The 17,024-nt window shown below is 43.9% G+C and overlaps 1 protein-coding gene across 2 annotated transcripts in view; it reads left to right on the top strand.

The window, feature by feature from the left end:
- Positions 1-17,024, top strand: part of SASH1 (SAM and SH3 domain containing 1) — a 324,331-nt gene that overhangs the window by 84,890 nt on the left and 222,417 nt on the right. Inside the window, exon 1 of one of the 2 annotated variants that reach the window (XM_060168298.1) lies at positions 10,501-10,511. The exons of the other annotated variant lie outside the window; for it this stretch is intronic. The gene's annotated coding sequence lies outside the window, so the exon portion shown is untranslated. Of the gene's footprint in view, positions 1-10,500; positions 10,512-17,024 lie in introns of those variants that run through there. 2 annotated transcript variants of the gene reach the window in all.

The raw sequence follows: 17,024 nt of genomic DNA, 5'->3' as shown, positions 1-17,024 counted from the left end.
GGGGTCAAAATAGTTACATCGGGACTTCCCTGGTGCTGCAGTGGATAAGATCTTGTGCTCTCAATGCAGAGTACCCGGGTTCAATCCCTGATCAGGGAACTAGATCCCACATGCATGCCGCAACTAAGAGTTCACATGCCACAACTAAGGAACCGGCGAGCCACAACTAAGGAGCCCTGGAGCTGCAACTAAGGAGCCCGCCTGCCACAGCTAAGACTGGGCACAACCAAATAAATAAATAAAAATAGTTACATCACTTACATCCCTTCTCAACAAGCTCTTAGAAGACTTGCTCCACCGAAATGAGGGAATAAGCAAAGCACAACCAACCCAGAATGGGGCTGAACAGATCAAAAAAATAAAGAAATGGAACTGACTGATATACCAATGGGTTCCATCATATTGCAGGGTGTTTTATATTCTGTCAGAAGATTTGGAGCAGAATAATGGACAAATAGATGGAAAAGTAATAAAGAAGAAAACTCCAAGAAAGGAAAAATAATGAAAAAGAAATATGGTTATAGTATACAATATGACACAGCTATGAACAATATTCATTCGGTCACAATAGTAGAAGCACTGAACATTAACAAAACCATAAATTAGAATATAAATGAGGTGGCCATGGATGTGGACCACTCAGACTTCCTATCAAAGGACAACCTGCTTCGGGGGTATATCCCCCCCTTGGGAACCCACTGTTGTCTTCAGGGAAGGCTTGATCTCCTGGGTTCCCAGCCAGTGACTGAGCACAGCAGGGGGACAAGGGCCAGCCATTGCTGCCCAGTGCAAGACTTCTTCACTGGGCAGTCTTAGTCTGGGTCTCATCATCAACCTGGCCTTGAATTTCTCAGAACTACCCTGCAGTCTAAGTATCTTCCTACCCAAACTTCCTTCCTTGCCCCTCTCCTTCATGGTGTCAGATCTGCCCGGGAACCACCGCTTTCTCTCGTTCATTTCTAATTCTGCCTTGTTTTCTGCTTCTCAGAGGACCCGAGGTAACACAATCATTACATTGGGAGGATAAAAAAAGGGAAAATAAGGAGGAGTAGGGTAAGGAGGCAGAGTGGAATGTTAAATCATCATCTTTCATATTAGGAAGTCAATTGATAATATCTGTATGTCTGTAGCGGGGGGAAAAGAATCTAAGAAATAGCAGGATAGGCACATAATTTAGAAAAATGACAATGCCAGCAACAAACAAATAAAATAACCAAAAGAGCTAAGAGTGGTCATGTCAGGGAAGGAGCAGGTGAAGAAGGGAACTCTGTGGGGGGGGGAAGAAGGGGAGTAAGGCCTTGAGTACTACTTGACTTAATAAATTTTGCTTATTAACCTCAGCCTGATATGATGATGATTAAAAAGCTTGTATCTATACACATATCAAACAGATACATATATAAAACATCTTTATATTTTAAAAATATGTAAATATATATCAAACATCTTTAAAGCATTTATAGTTTAAATAAATGTAAATATGTATTTAAGGTATGTTGAGGAATTCCCTGGTGGTCCAGTGGTTAGGACTCTGCGCTTCCACTGCAAGGGGCACGGGTTCGATCCCTGGTCAGGGAACTAAGATTCCACACGGCCAAAAATAAAATAAGATAAATAAAGTATATAAATATATTATATATATAATAAATATACATAATATATATATTTTTAACATCTGATCAAGATTGTGGTAAGGAGTCCCAGGTGGTGCCTTTTGCATTTTTGCCCTCTCCTCCATCTATAATATGTCCAGCCCTCTCCCCAGCTGCAGCCTCTGCTTCTAAGCATAGCTCATTTCTCTGCGGTAAGGACACACCTAGAGATGTATCCAGGGGGCAGGGAAGGACACTCACGTATCCCTGGAAGGAAACCTGAAGAGACTCAACCAGCTGCTTCGCAGCTCTCTCTGGGGACCCCACTCCACAAGTCTTATAGTTTGACTGCAGCTCAGCCCAGGTTTATTTCTTCCTTATTCTGAGCCGTCCGCAGCTGGTTAAACTAGCCAGACGCTTTCCTCTGGGGTGAATGACTGAACTGAAGAAGGAGGAGGGGGCCATGAAGAAGAGAGGATCCCAGAGCAGCTCGCACTCCCTCCCGCGCCCACTCTCCACCTGCCAGCTGTGACTGCTGCCCTGCGGCCACCTGGGCCCTGAGACAGCTGCCTCAGAGGCCCTGGACTCCTGCCACATACCTTCCTCCCGTGGCACGCAGGCCAGGTGGAATGTGGGCAGGGACACTGTGGGGAGGCGAGGGGGTGTGTGTGTGTGTGTACACGCCAGAGAAACCTCACACCCTTACCTCACATGACCATAGTTCTTCCCTACTGGGTCAGAAGCACGTGCATCTACCTGGGTCTCCTACTGGGCTTTCCTCATCTCCATCTAGTCTTGGAATAGATGACACAAAACAGGAGACACTGAATTGTTTGGGGACCAGGAACTCCAAAAGGCCCGTCCATAACCCTGTGAGTTATTCTGTCGGCAGGAACACATTATCTAGGCTAAGGAACAAAAGTCATCCCAATTGCCAATACAGGAACATATCAGAAGATCTTTGATGACAAGAACCAATAAGCAGATAATTTTTTAGTTTTATTTTTTCCATTTTATAAAAGTAATACATACTGGGAGTTCCCTGGTGGCCTAGTGGTTAGGACTCTGTGCTTTCACTGCTGTGGCCCATGTTCAGTCCCTGGTCGGGGAACTGAGATCCCACAGGCTGTGCAGCGTGGCCAAAAAAAAAAATGAAATAAAAGTAATTTATACTCAGTTGCATAAAATTAGAACTTAGAAACAAGTCCAAAGGGCCACAGTTGTACAACACAAAGGTGCCCACTATTTGCCTTGTTCTTTCAAGTCTTTTTCTTTCAGTCTCTTCCAGAGCTCTTAAATCTTATTTTATGCGTGATTTCATATTCTGATTTTCCACTTAAAATTTCATCAAATGTGTTTCCTTACACCGTTAAAAACACTTCGTAAGCATCTTTTTTTTGAAGTATATATAATATTCCAGCTCACAGATGCAGCATAATTTGCCCAATCATTCTTCTTTGTTAGGCTTTTTAAATTATTTCAAGATTTTTAAATTAGAAATAACGTTGTGATGAACCTTTAGCATATAAATCTTTGCCCTCATTTCAGATTATTTCCTCACAATAGATTCCCAGAAATGGAACTGCTCAGTCAAGTGGTATGAACATTTTTAAGGCCAAGTAAATCTTTATTCAGGCTGACTGTGAAAAAGATTGTTTAATATTTAATAATATTCACATTTTTCAGATGAAAACATACAAACCATTAAGTCCATACCCATGGTCCGGCTTAAGAAGGCATAAAACTTATACATCTAAAGGCACTCTGTACTTCTCACCTCTCACATGCCCTCCCTCACCTACAAACATAGCCATTATTCTGAATTTGTATTCTCACAGACTTTTTTTTCTAAATAGATTTATTTATTTTTGGCTGCGTTGGGTCTTCGTTGCTGCACACCAGCTTGCTCTAGTTGCGGCGAGCGGGGGCTACTCCAAATTGCAACGCGCGGGCTTCTCATTGTGGTGGCTTCTCTTGTTGCAGAGTACGGGCTCTAGGCGCGCGGGCTTCAGCAGCTGTGGCACACGGGCTCAGTAGTTGTGGCTCACAGTCTCTAGAGTGCAGGCTCAGTAGTTGTGCACGGGCTTAGTTGCTCCGCGGCATGTGGGATCTTCCCGGACCAGGGCTCGAACCCGTGTCCCCTGCATTGGCAGGCAGATTCTTAACCATTGCGCCACCAGGGAAGTCCCTCACAGACTTTTTAAGCAACAGAACTTCAAGAATATAGGGTCAGGAATTCCCTGGCAGTCCAGCAGTTAGGTCTCCGCACTTCCACTGCAGGGGGCATGGGTTCGATCCCTGGTCAGGGAACTAAGATGCTGCAAGCCGTATGGTGAGGCCAAACAAACAAAAAGAACTCAGGTCACTTAGCATCTTTTACAGATATAGAAATAAAAGGTGTTTTTTTAAAAAAAAAGAATATAGGGTCTTTTGGTTAGAGAATAAGAGAGGATAAGAGAGAGGGGTAAGGACACAGGGAGGGAGAGGGAGAGATTGACTTGTTTGCCCTTGAAACATAATATGCTGGAGTAATTGTCTAAGGAAGTAGTTAGGAGGTAAAATTCAAGCAGCCCTGTACCCAATCCATACTGTACTTATGGGGTGCCCACAGGAGCAGGAACGTACGCGCACCGGAACATACGTGATGCCACCTCCTTCTCCCGCTCCGGCCCTTCTCACCTCTCCCCTCACGCCCTCATGGGAATCCCACACAGTTGTTGAACCAGTAGGTAAGGTCTGAAGTGGGACTGCCTGCATTTGAATCCAGCCTCCAACACCTGCCATCTGTGGCCTTAGAAAAGTTGCCTCCCCATTTCCAAAGTCCCCCTTTTTACCTGGAAAATGAGGATGAAGCTAACACTATCCACCTGCTACAGTTGTGACATGGGCTAAAGGAGATAAGCACCTAGCACCCTACCATGTTTGTATTACTTTACATTGTGGCCTCTGGGTGTTTGCGGGGCCAAGAAAAGCCATTTCACAGGGTGGTAGCCAGAGGACCCTTGACAAGGTTTGGCTGAGGACGTGGTATGACATTACATTTGTTTTTCAAAAAGCCACGAGACGCTATATATTTTTCTCTTTTCCACTATTTTCCTTAAGTTCCAAGATGCCTGAGTAGGGCTTCCTATGGTAATTCTGGTAGAAGTATTTCCCCCTTTCTCTACTTTTCAAGTGAAGAAACGGTGTAAGCATGAATCACACCTGCAACCCTGAACTTACTTTTCCTACGTTCTAACCAATTGAGCCAAGAGGCTCCAGTGGTTTTCAGTCCAAACACACCTAAGATGTCTGGATTATAGGTTTGGTGACCTATGATAGGCAGGTGCCTCAGATTCTTGCTCTGTTACCTGAACCTCTGGTTGTTTATATGGGTTAGAGATGGAAGGGATTGTATGGGGTAAGGATTGAAGTTTAGCGCCAGTTAAATTTAGGAATAATCCAGTGATAGTCAGTGGTTGTTAACTTTCTTACGTCATGAACATCTTTTAAAATATGATTCTTTCCTAAAGGATGTGTTCTTTCTCTTTAAAAAAGCACATATGCACATTCACATAAAATGTTTACAAACAAGGGAGTTGAGATCTCCCTGAAGCTAATTCATGGATTCTCCAGTAAGAAAATCTGATCTTATTAGGAAACTAAGACCCAGAGAGAGAGGTCCAGAGACTTGCCCCCAGTCACACAAATATTTAGCAGCAGAAGCAGAACTGCAGCCCAGGTGTCCCATCGGCCAGTCTGCTGACCCACCCTGCCTTCCCTCCACGTGCTGCCCCAGGAGTCAGCAGGGGAAGCCTAGAGGGTCAGATTTCAGGGCTGGGGCGCGAGTAGAGGTGCTGTTCTCACTCTGAGTCTCTGATGCCATCAGGATGCGGCTGAAGATCTAGAGTGCACTTTTTTTTCCTCAAGATGCCTCTGCACCACTCAAAACAATACCCTAAGAAGTCTGTTCCTAATGGCTTCTTAAGCATCTGTAGGGTGATGGTGGGGTGCCAGTGTGATCCACTGTGGCCCTTCCTCCACCACCAAGACCCACAGTGTGGCCTGGGTCAGTGGCTCCTGAAGCCCTAGTAAATTAGGGATTTCAGGAACAAATATTTAGAAGCTGGTGGCCTGTTACCATCAAGCATTCTACTCTGCCTCCGTTGGTGTCCAGTGGCCCCTGCTTTCCTTCTGAGTGTGTTTCAGGTCTTTTCCAGGCTCCTTTGGGGGTGTGCACGCCCCCTGCCACCATGGGCACGGTCTCCCCTCCTACCCTTTGCAGTGGCCCAATAACCTTCACCAGAGACAGCAGCTTACTATTGACAAGTTGTTCCCTTAATCCTATATGAAATCTATGTTAATGCTTTCTTTGAATGTCTATATTTAAAACTATTTTATCTTGGATTTATTTTCCAAGCAGAATGCTCCTTCATTTCCTGCTTTGTATGCACGTGTGCATGTAATTAGTGTGTGTGTGTGTGTGTGTGTGTGTGTTTATTCCTCTGTTGTTTGCAACACCCCCCAGTTGGGGATCATTTGTAAATTCAGTTAATGAGCATTTAACACATTCCCTTTGATGAAGCTGTTAAATCTGGTCCCCACACTGGCATCACACCAGACACTTCCCCCTCTCCCAAGCCATTTGTGTTTACCTATTCTCAACTACTTAGTTATGGTTCCTTGTTTGTTGGCACAATATCAAACTAACCTTTTGTCCTGTCTGGAACACGGAGAGCTTCAGTTTTGTGAGAAAATGATTAAATCTGTATTCAAAGCAAATTTACTTTACTAGTGGGCTTTCATTTTCACCAAGCAAAATAGACTGTAGGCAGAACAAACATTCCAGGGTCACCCACACCGGGCATGTGGCAGCGACACATCAGCTATAGCTGTGGGCTTTTGCAAGAACACATACCAAACTCAAAACCTGGGCTCCAGCTGTCAGAGAGTTTTCCTGGATTTAATTATAACTTGATCTCTGAAGAGGGCACGTGTGTCAAGTGTGCTTTTTAATCACTTTGAGAAAGCTGAATAAGTGACAGGGCAGCCCTGGGATGTGCCTGTGAGATGAGCATCCCTGCAGCAGAGGATCATGGGAGTCATGCTCGAGCCTGTCCCAATCCCAGAAACACAGTCTCCTAGGTTAGAGATGTAAAAAGAAACAACACACAGGTGTCTTCAAACTGACTATTTAAAACTCAGTATAATTAAAAATACAAAAACCATGGGAAGGGATTGAACTACATATTCATCTTCACATGAAACAAGAACAACCTCCCAGCTTAGAAAAATCCCCCCACCCCCCACCGCTTTATTTCTTACCTGCCACGGGTGTGTACCTCAAGAATGATAGTTTAGTTCTGTAATTTCCTACCTCTCGGCAAATTCCACGCCAATCCTAGAGCTGACACAGACATACACAGGATACACACACACACACACACACACACACACACACACACACACACACACACACACACACACACACACACACACACACACACACACACACACACACACACACACACACACACACACACACACACACACACACACACACCCTGGTCGAACCATCAGAAAAATGTCCTGGTAGCAATCAGATTATGATTTCTCACCTGGTTCTCAGCACCTGGCCCCAGAGTCTATGCTTCTAAATGCCAACATACATGTTGCCCAAATCATTTACATCCAAGCCTGGCTACCTAACAAAGACCAGAGAAATTTCTCAGAGATTTCACCTTCCAGCCTTTAGGGTAGCAGAGAGGCAGTTAACTGGAAGTGGCCAAATCTCCCACAGTGTGCACCTTTTCCATTTTACTGTGCAAAACAAACAGATACTAGGTCAGTTTCAATGGATTATTTGGGTTAATTATGTCAGGTCACCTGATATAATCCATAATTTGAGAAGCATTTTATACTTTGAGCTAATAGCAGGCAGGGAAGGAGGAGGGAGGGAACCGCTGGTGTTGACCCAGGGAGAAGGTGGAGTAAGTGGCAGGGCAGCCCTATGATGGATGACTAACGTTGGGCAAACACAGCCATCTGGCCATCCGTGTGTAAAGGTGTGATCCTACCCAATCCTACCTGATTTCAAATGCCTCACAGTCTCAAGCTTAGAGCCCTTAACCTGATTTTTGTTGCTGTTTTCCTTTCCTGTTGATTTGAGGGTAAAAGGCAGTGAAATGGTTAGAGGGAGGGGCCCCCCTCCACAGGAGTCTCCAGGCCTGTCTGATGCATCTGTCTGGATGGGGCCCCCATGGAGGTCCTCACAGTAGCTAGTGGTAGCCTTTGCCATTGTCCAGAGTAAACTTAAAGAGAAGGCTTTCAGGTGAATGTTTCTTTTTAAGCTGATTAGCCTCAGAGACATAGATAATTGTTACTGATAAAGCCATTGGATTCGGAGAACAACTGAAAATAGGAACCTAGAAACAAGCGTAATGAGTATTGCACATGGGGAAATAGGAGTTGGAGATGCTACTTCCTTTAATATATAACCAGAGGGTGATTTGATTTCTGTCCTGCCTGCATACGTGTGTTGTGTAGCAACTGTGAATGCAAATAATAATCATGAATTCTGTGAGCAAAGTCTAAGTTTCAGTGCATGTTCATTTTTATCTATGATTACAACCAACACCCTTAGCTTTTTGTCTTTGATGCCCAGATATATGGTAAGAATTTCCCTTCTCTCTCCAAGTTAAGAATTGGGAATTAAATTTAAAATTACTATTATAGATTTCAATATGTTGTACCAAAGAGATGAAAAGGCATCTTGTCCTCCAGACTGCCTTTTTCTTTACACAATCCTACCCCCTACCATTCCTGACATTTTCCTGTCATTATACTTGACCAGAATATTAGTATTTTTGATAAGAGCCCAGGATAATTAGGACAACATTTTGTAGTGTTGATTCTCTTTATTGGTGCTTTTAGAATATCATTGGGCCCATGCTGAAGTTCTTTGAAATATTTCTCACGTGCACGAGTGAATATCATAAAAACGCTTGGACTGTGGTGTCACATTACTGTGGACTGTGGTCCTCACATTACTAACCCCTACTGGGAAATCTTCAGAATATCTTCAAGTGATGGTCTAACCCATGTGGTCAGGTCTGGGAGCCAGGTCACTGGGAGGATCAGCCTCCCAGACACTCATTCGTTCACTGAAAGTACAATTAAGATGGTGTCACACTGAGGGGAACACAGTGTACCAGTTTTCAGTGTCTTTTAAATATTGAATAAACCTGAATTTCTGAAATGTAAGGGCCTTCAAGGGTATCAAAGCTTTCTCTTTAGTTTTCTGGAATAAAGTTCAAGTTTGTTTAAGTCCTGTTTAGCAAAACGCAGATTATATCAGAGAAGGGGGAGAAAAGCTGAACTTTACTAAGGCATGCCAAGGCTCTGGATGTGGCTGAGCGCCAGTGAATTTCTCCTGTGACATGTTTTATCTTGCATTCTTCTCACTAGTTTGAATTATGACCTAACTGGGCCAAGATTGTCCAGGCTATAGAGACTTCCCAACTAAGAGCAAATACTAAATTTGGAAAGTTCCATTCTCATTCAATAAAGTAAGAAGCTTTAAAAGCAAAGAGATCAATAGTAAAAACATGCTATTATAGAATTTCCACTGAGGTCAGTCTTGTGGCCACTACTTGTGTTGGATCAACTGAGTTGACATTGACAAATTTGGGAAGTGAGTTTTGACTGTCTTCTCTCTTTAATCATCTACAGTTCTTCTTTCTTTTCTCTTCTAATGGCATTTCTTTCCCTGTTCTTTTCTTTTCCCTGTTCTCTTTCCTTATCAAAACAAGACATGATAAGATATTTTCATTTCTACCTTGGCTGCAACACATTCATACCTCTGTATTGCCTTTCCCAGGGCATTTGCGCTTAAATCTGTTTTCCCTGTTTTTAGAATAAAGGGTTGTCCATGATTAAAGACATTTCAGATAACAGCATGCAGTGTAGGGAGATGTTTTAAAGGACAGAAAAGTAAAACTTTTGTTCATTTTAAGGTCTTGAAAGACCTACTTAATAGGTAGAATAGGTCACTGAGATCATATCTACTCCCATTTCTTCTACTTACCTTAATCCTCATACTTCCTCTTCTCTGAGCCAACTCTCTGAGATACGGGGGCTCAGAGGCCACTTTACCTGTGCTCTCTCTGCCCTCTGTTTCACCAGCTAGAGTGGACCTCTGTAATTTCTATAATCTGCCCAACTCTGTAATCCCTTTTCTGATAACAGCATCCAATTTTCCTTTGCAGCCCACTATTGCCCACTATCTGTCTATGTGGTCTAGTGGGATTGAATCCACCTCCAGATCCAAAGTTTCTCCTGTGATGGAGGCCTAGCCATTCACGAGAGCATCACATGCCCATGGCCACTCTGTTTAGTTCAGGTAAGGGCCAGGCAAATCACAGTTGATCTCAGGAATTTTGCTGGAACTACTGAAAAAAGAGGTGCTTTTTTCCTCCTGTTTCTGAGATGGTTGATTTAAGCCTGGAGCTGCTGGTGGCCATCTTCCCACCATGAAGATATGCCTGCCTAAGATTAAATCAACACAGAGAAAAGCAAAGCTTAGGGAAAGAGAAACACAGATCCCTAAAGATATTCCTCAGCCCTGGAATCTACCCCTGATATTTCAGTTATGGGATCCAATAAGTTCCCCTTGGTTTCAACCAATAGGAATAGGGTCACTGGCAGCATGGAAATCCCACACTCAGTCAGCAGCCCAGGCCTAAAACTTTCTTTCGCCTTCTTGCGTCTGTCTCATCCTCTTTCACGTTAAACCCAGCCTCACTCTCATCCACAACAGTGAAGCCCAGAGATTAGTCACTTCAAGCCTTCAGCATCCAGGACACCCAAGGAGACAGAAAAGTACAGCTCTAGCAGCTGCTGAAGGAACGTGAGTCTGGGAGAAGCACAGCAGGAGGAGAGGTACAAGGGGCATTCCTACAACCCAAGAAGCAATTATCCTAGGCTAGGGTTGGGGAAGGAGGGGACAAGGAAATCCTAACTATTGAGGGAAGGGGAGCAAGACCCACACCTCTGCTGGTCAGTGCACCTGCTGCTGATGATGGTGGTGGTGGTGGTGATGACACATGGAATCTGGGAACACAGGTCCACACTGACACCCTTTATAGATCTTACAAAACTAAATGTGATCAGAAAATAAAAGCCTAAAAATCTATGCACAGTCAAACCAATTACAATTATTTACGTGGAACGCATCCCATTTGTGCCTAATTACCATGGAACATAATAATGATTATGTACTTCATTAAGCATGTGTCAGATTAATTTAATTTCTTAGATTTTATTTGATGGCATCTACAAACATGATACATTCATGCTCTGGGTTCCCAGTTTGTTTGTAACACGTACAAATCGGTCATCTGCCTACAACTTCAAAAATGTATAATGCCGAAGTATTTCTATCAATACTTGAGTAAATGAGGGACCAGAGATTGGTAAATAAGTGGCACTGTTCCTACAGTTTCCCTATCAACAGGGAGGCATCACCATCATATCTTGGACAATTACAGCCCAATGAAGATCAGGTGGTGGAAAAGTTGCCCATATTTGTTTTAGGCAAAATCACTTCAAAAGGAATAATATCAGGAAGAGCTTTAAAAAGGTGAGAGGTTGGGGAATTCTGATGGTCCTGTGGTTAGGACTCGGTGCTTTCACTGCCGGGCCTGGGTTCAATCCCTGGTCAGGGAAGTGAAATCCCGCAAACTGTGAGGCACGGCCAAAAAAAGAAGAGAGGTTAATGCAAAGATGAGGCTGTGTGGTAGAGGGAAAAGTGCATGGGGGTAGAGTGAGGCAGACCTGCCTTCACGCAGCCTCTCTGAGCCTCAGTGTTCAGATCTGTAAAATGGGAGTCATATATCCTACCTCACTGAATTGATGTAAGGATCACATGAGAAGATGCAGGACTGTCCAATAAATGCTAGCTATTATCACCTTCAGAAAAACGTGGAATTCAGCATGAAGGGAGCCTTCAGTGAGCAAGACCATCTGATTCTCTCTGGCTGAATAGAATTTATAGGAAAACTGATTCACTGCATAAATATGAGCCCGAAACTCCTATATTAGTTTAAACTTATGAAGTTATGTTTATAGGTCAAAAAATGGTCCAGTATTGGCAGTTTCACGTGGTTCAATCTAATGTGAGTAACGGAAATTACTTCCTCCCATCTGTCCATCCTCAGTGCCTCCAAATTGTGAAAGCCATTCACCCATCTGATGAGGCAGACCAAGCTTTCTCCAAGAATGCTAAGCAAAGCCAGCTCTCAGGAGAAAACCAAGAGAGATGGAGGGACAGGCAAGATGTGACTGATCTATTAAGTAGTGAAACGCTCTTTGAAATCAAATGAAAGCCAGAAATAAGGGCTGAGGTTAAGAAAGCCACAGCTTGGGGCATAAGATAGTTATTGTTATCTTTGTTATTGCTGGTCTCCTGGAGGCATTTGAACACTCGGTATAAGGAAAAGGACTGAAAAATCCAGACATGGCAAAGAAGAAAAGTTTAGAACCAAGAAAAATAGATACTAAGATTTAAAAGAATTTAGTTAAGTTCCTCCTGAAAAAGAGCAGTTGGCATCTTTAACACTGGTAGCAAGATCAGGCAGAAAAAAGAAAGAAAGAGACAATATGGAAGAGGAAGGAAATACCTTTGTAAAATGTACTTAATGAAGTGTTTTTAAGTGTTACTTGAGATTAGAAAGTAGACAGAACTGTCTTCTGTGTAGATCTTTTCATAGAATCATGCAGCTGGAAGACATAGTTTAGTCTTATTTCCTGCCTTGGGAAGCTATATAACTAAGCCATCCAATGTGAATGCTTATCCAATTCATTTTTTTTCAAGGTTTTAAACCACACCCTGCCTTGAGTTCTGAGCTTGCCTGTCACCCACCACTGGCAGAGGGTGACACCCATCTCCCCCAGGCCCCAACCCTGCTTCATCCTGGGATATGGACTAATACAACCTTCCACAGAAACTGGATTTTCTCTGGTGCATGGATATTATTACAGATATTAGCAATACTCGGCCTTCCATCACTTCTGAGTGTGTTGGCCTATGGGCTGTACGACTCAGACACAGCCTGTAGAAGGCTCCGCACCTGGAAGAGAGCCGTGAAGGACATTCTGCTCAAACGTTGAGTCTCACGGGAGCTCAGTCACTGAGGACGTGGCTCAATCGGGGCAGAGCAACAAAGGCAAATGATATGTGAATTCCATCAATCATAGGCGCTATGCCAGGCTCTAAAAGGTCTACTTAAATCAACAGGAGCCCAGAGAGGGGAATCACATCTACCATGACCTATAATGGTCTGGAAGGGCTCACTGTAGGTCCCTACAGAGTGGCCACAGAGCACCTTGCAAACCTTCTAGGTGGTCAGTGGTGCTGGCAATGACCCTCCAGATGTGCTCAGAACCAGATCACCCCTGGACTAGCGGGAAGCAAAGAAACTGCCCTTTGTCTCCTCAGGTGTGGCTCCTTGCCTGCAACAAGTCAGCAGCCTAGGAAACATCCCCAGTGGGGTTACAATTCTGTCGATAAATGCCTGGTTCGAGGAAGTGGCCTTGAACTGTTTGCTTTTCTTCCCTTCGGAATGCAGGTGCACAGATTGTCTTGCAAGGGCTTCAGGGAAGTCTTGGTATTCCACTTGCTGCACCTGGACCCTGGGCAGCGCTGTGAATGGGTGCTTTCCCCTGTACCTGGCACCCTTGCCCTTCTCCGCAGCTGCTCCCTCCCAGGCGGCGAGGGCAGGTAGATGCTGGAGACCCAGAGCCAGCGAGTCCTGGACGGGGAGGGGGTTTGAGAAATGTCATTTATGCCACTAGTGCTAGGCTCTAAATTTTCTATAATCTGCGTGTAGCCTGTCCAAAAGGCAAAGTGAGTTAGAATCCTGGGGGAAGCCATCAGCTAGAGGCTTCCCACAGGTCACAAAACACTGTGTTTTGCCATCTGGGCTGTCACATGGCCCCTACCTTAGTTCAACCATGCCAGTTATCCTGAGAGAAGGAAAAGGAAAGGTTCTATTCCTTTATCAGAACTTAGGGAGTATTTGCTCTTCTTATACACTCGGAGAGCATTAAGATTCATCTGCGAGCAACAGAAACCTGAGAAAGAGTCATTGGCCTAGTTTGGGCGGCTGAATGTTTCACGGGAAATCTTGGAATTGCAGTTGGACCCTTGCCACAATTCTGGGGAGACCAAGGGGAATGTGTTCTCTGAATAGCATGACGTGTGTATGCCTGCCACACCTGGGCTGGCCCCATCAAAGAAGGATGCTTGCGAAGCGCTGGGCACTCCCATGTTTCTGGAGTGGCCCACTTAGGTTCTGCACAGAGAAATTCAGTTCTGTGGCCAATGAATTCCTTTGCAGATGTGTTTTTGGCCACAAGAGAAGGCAGACAAGAATACAAATGAGGCCACAGAGCCAGGAAACTGTCACACGGTTGGCGACCAAATGGAGACCAGTGGCAGAATCCAGGAATAGTTGAGAATACGTTTTTCACGGTCAGAATTGTACAAATCCTGGGTTCTTCCCTTACTACTAAGGCCCTGGACAAATTACCCAACTGCTCTGTAGGGATGGGTGATAGATCCTTTCTCACTGGGATGAAGTTCGAATAGGGATGATGGTAATAGGTCCTTTCTCACCAACATGTAGGAAGATTAAATAACATTTGGTAAAACATTTACCTAGAATCCAGCCTAGAACATAACTAAGTACTTGATGCATGGTGGCTGCTGTTATTTTTATTCTTACACAGAAAGGACTGCACACACTAATGCCCCAGGTTTTAAATAATACTTCATAAATGTCAGTGCGGCGCTGTGAACCTCAGCTTGTCTGATCAAATCCCAAGCCCTCACTCATAATGGAGAAAGAGCGTGGAGCAAAAAAAAACATGGCTTGAAAATTTCCACTGCCCTTCTATCTTATTGGGTGGAAAATCACCTGGAAAAAGCACCAGATTTTTTCTGAAGTGGTTCAGCACCTCAGTAGTTTCTAGCCTCAACTCTCTGTGCTACACATTGACATCTACCTTTTCCAAAGAATGGGAGTTAAAACCCACTACCACAGCCATTGTACTAAACTGCATCGAATCCGGTTCCCACTTTTGAAAGAGGCAAAGGAAAATATCATGAATGCTTAGTAAGTCCTTTGTGTTAATAAGACATTTACACACGCGTGTGTGCACGCGCACGCACGCACACACACACACACACACACAGTGTTGACTTTGCTTTGCTTGTGAGTAAATTCTAATCTACTGTCCCTGTTTCAGTAACATCACAAGAGAGCATTTTGGATCTGGAAAGGTCTGAGACTGTGTCTAATCCAGTGTCTTCACTTTATAGATGAGCAAACAAAGGCCCAGGATAATGAACTAAATGAGCCCCAGGTGTCCTGCTATCCACTTTAAAGGTGGCTTAAATGTAGCTTTGGGGGAAAGTAATGAGTTTTGATGCCTCAGTGGGGTGGGCAGGCTCATTACAGGGGCATCTTGAACCCTTAGAGAAAGGAGCTCTCTGCACACATGTGTGCACACTTACACACACACACACACACACACACACAGACTCCTTGCTCCCAATTTTGCTTTGTCCTCAAATTTCAGAGAAGGAGCTGAAGTAAACACATCAACAATCAAGGCATTTTTTGAGCAGAATAGATCCATTATTCTTTGGGTGAGCAGATTCCAGATTCTGATTTCTGTTCTTAACTCAGCTTCTTCTCCCTTGGAGAGAGAGAGAGAAAAATGGAGAAAAACCGCAAACAATATTATTCCTAACAAGAACTCTTTCACCTTCTTTCTGAGTACTGATGAAAGGCAGCCACCCCACAGGGTAGAGAGGCATTTCCTCAGTGGCCTGTGGTACATTCAGATTAAGCTGGTGGTCAGCACCATGGTGGAGGCACGCAAAAGTGCACTCTCCCCCATCTGAAGAAGTGCAGGTGCTTGAAGAAGAGTATGAAATTGTTCCCAGCATGCCTTTCTCCCTCAGACTCCAGCCCAGGTGAGGGCTGCGTGATGACAGCAGTGCTTCACCTGCTGGGCAGAGCCAACTCTGGATTGCCCACACCTTGCCCTGCAGTGCAATTTCTCACATCCGACATTCTGACAGGCTATGTTCCATCCTCGGCACTAGAGCAATGGAGACTAGGACACCGAACAGTTCTGGTAATTTCCCTGTAAGTGCTGGGAAGCCAACTGCTTAGTGTTCTTCCAAACAATGAAATTTAAAGTTCCATATTATTCTAATACCACTTATATGTATTGACTTTATTAAGCCATTTCTAGTTACCATTAAAAGTTACTGAAAAAAAAAAACTTATTGAAAATTCTTGTTACATTAAAGGAGAGAATACTTGTTAAAAAGCAAATTTCTATGGATATTTGCATATTCTTAAATACATTCTTCTTATATGAGTAATAGTGATGTTTACTTAGCATTTACTATGTTCCTTGGCCCAGTATTTCATGTGATTCTATGAGCCACATGATATTCATAGCCCCATTTTATAGATGAGAAAACTGAGGCTCAGGGGGCTTGAATTATTGACCCAAGGATGATCAGCTTAGAATACTGCTCTGTCGGAAATACCCTGGCAGTCCAGATGTTGGGACTGCACACTCTCACTGCTGAGGGCCCGGGTTCAATCCCTGGTCAGGGAACTGAGATCCCACAAGCCGCGTGCCTCGGCCAAAAAAAAAAAGAAAAGCGTGCTGCTCTGTCAAGCTGTAAAGGTAGCACACTGGGACCTACAGAGCCCGGGTCTCCAGAGTTCTGTACATACAGTGTTCAATGCTCGTTTAGTGGCAGTTTGGAGGAAGGAGGCCAGGGCAAGGGAAAGAAGTGTGCTGAGGACAGGAGTCGCCGTGGAGGCTCTGACTGCCTCTTGTTTAAAGGATTTGGAAAATTTAGCAAAATATTGAAGGCACATTTTTATACTTGTGAAGGCAAAGGTCAAGAGTCAAAGGTGTGCCGCTGTGGAGGGTTAACCTCTGTGTGAGGTTAAGCTAAGGGAAGAAAGGTCTTTAGAGAAGACAATTTCTTTGTTGCTGAATTCTAGCGTTTTCATGTGGCCAGTGCCGCTCCTCCAAAAGCAGGAAGAAACTTCTGTTGGTTTTTTGTCTTTTTTTTTTTGAATTTTATTTGATTTATTTATTTTTACACAGCAGGTTCTTATTAGTTATCTATGTGATACGTATTAGTGTATATATGTCAGTCTCCCAATTCATCCCACTACCCACTCCCACTGTCCCCCGTTGGTGTCCATACATTTGTTCTCTACATCTGTGTCTATTTCTGCCCTGCAAACCGGTTCATCTGTACCATTTTTCTAGATTCCACATATATGCGATAATATACGATATTTGTTTTTCTCTTTCTGACTTACTTCACTCTGTATGACAGTCTCTAGGTCC

Source organism: Lagenorhynchus albirostris, chromosome 12 (assembly GCF_949774975.1).
Source record: "Lagenorhynchus albirostris chromosome 12, mLagAlb1.1, whole genome shotgun sequence".
Lineage (NCBI taxonomy): Eukaryota > Metazoa > Chordata > Mammalia > Artiodactyla > Delphinidae > Lagenorhynchus > Lagenorhynchus albirostris.
This window is presented reverse-complemented; position numbering and strand designations above follow the sequence as displayed.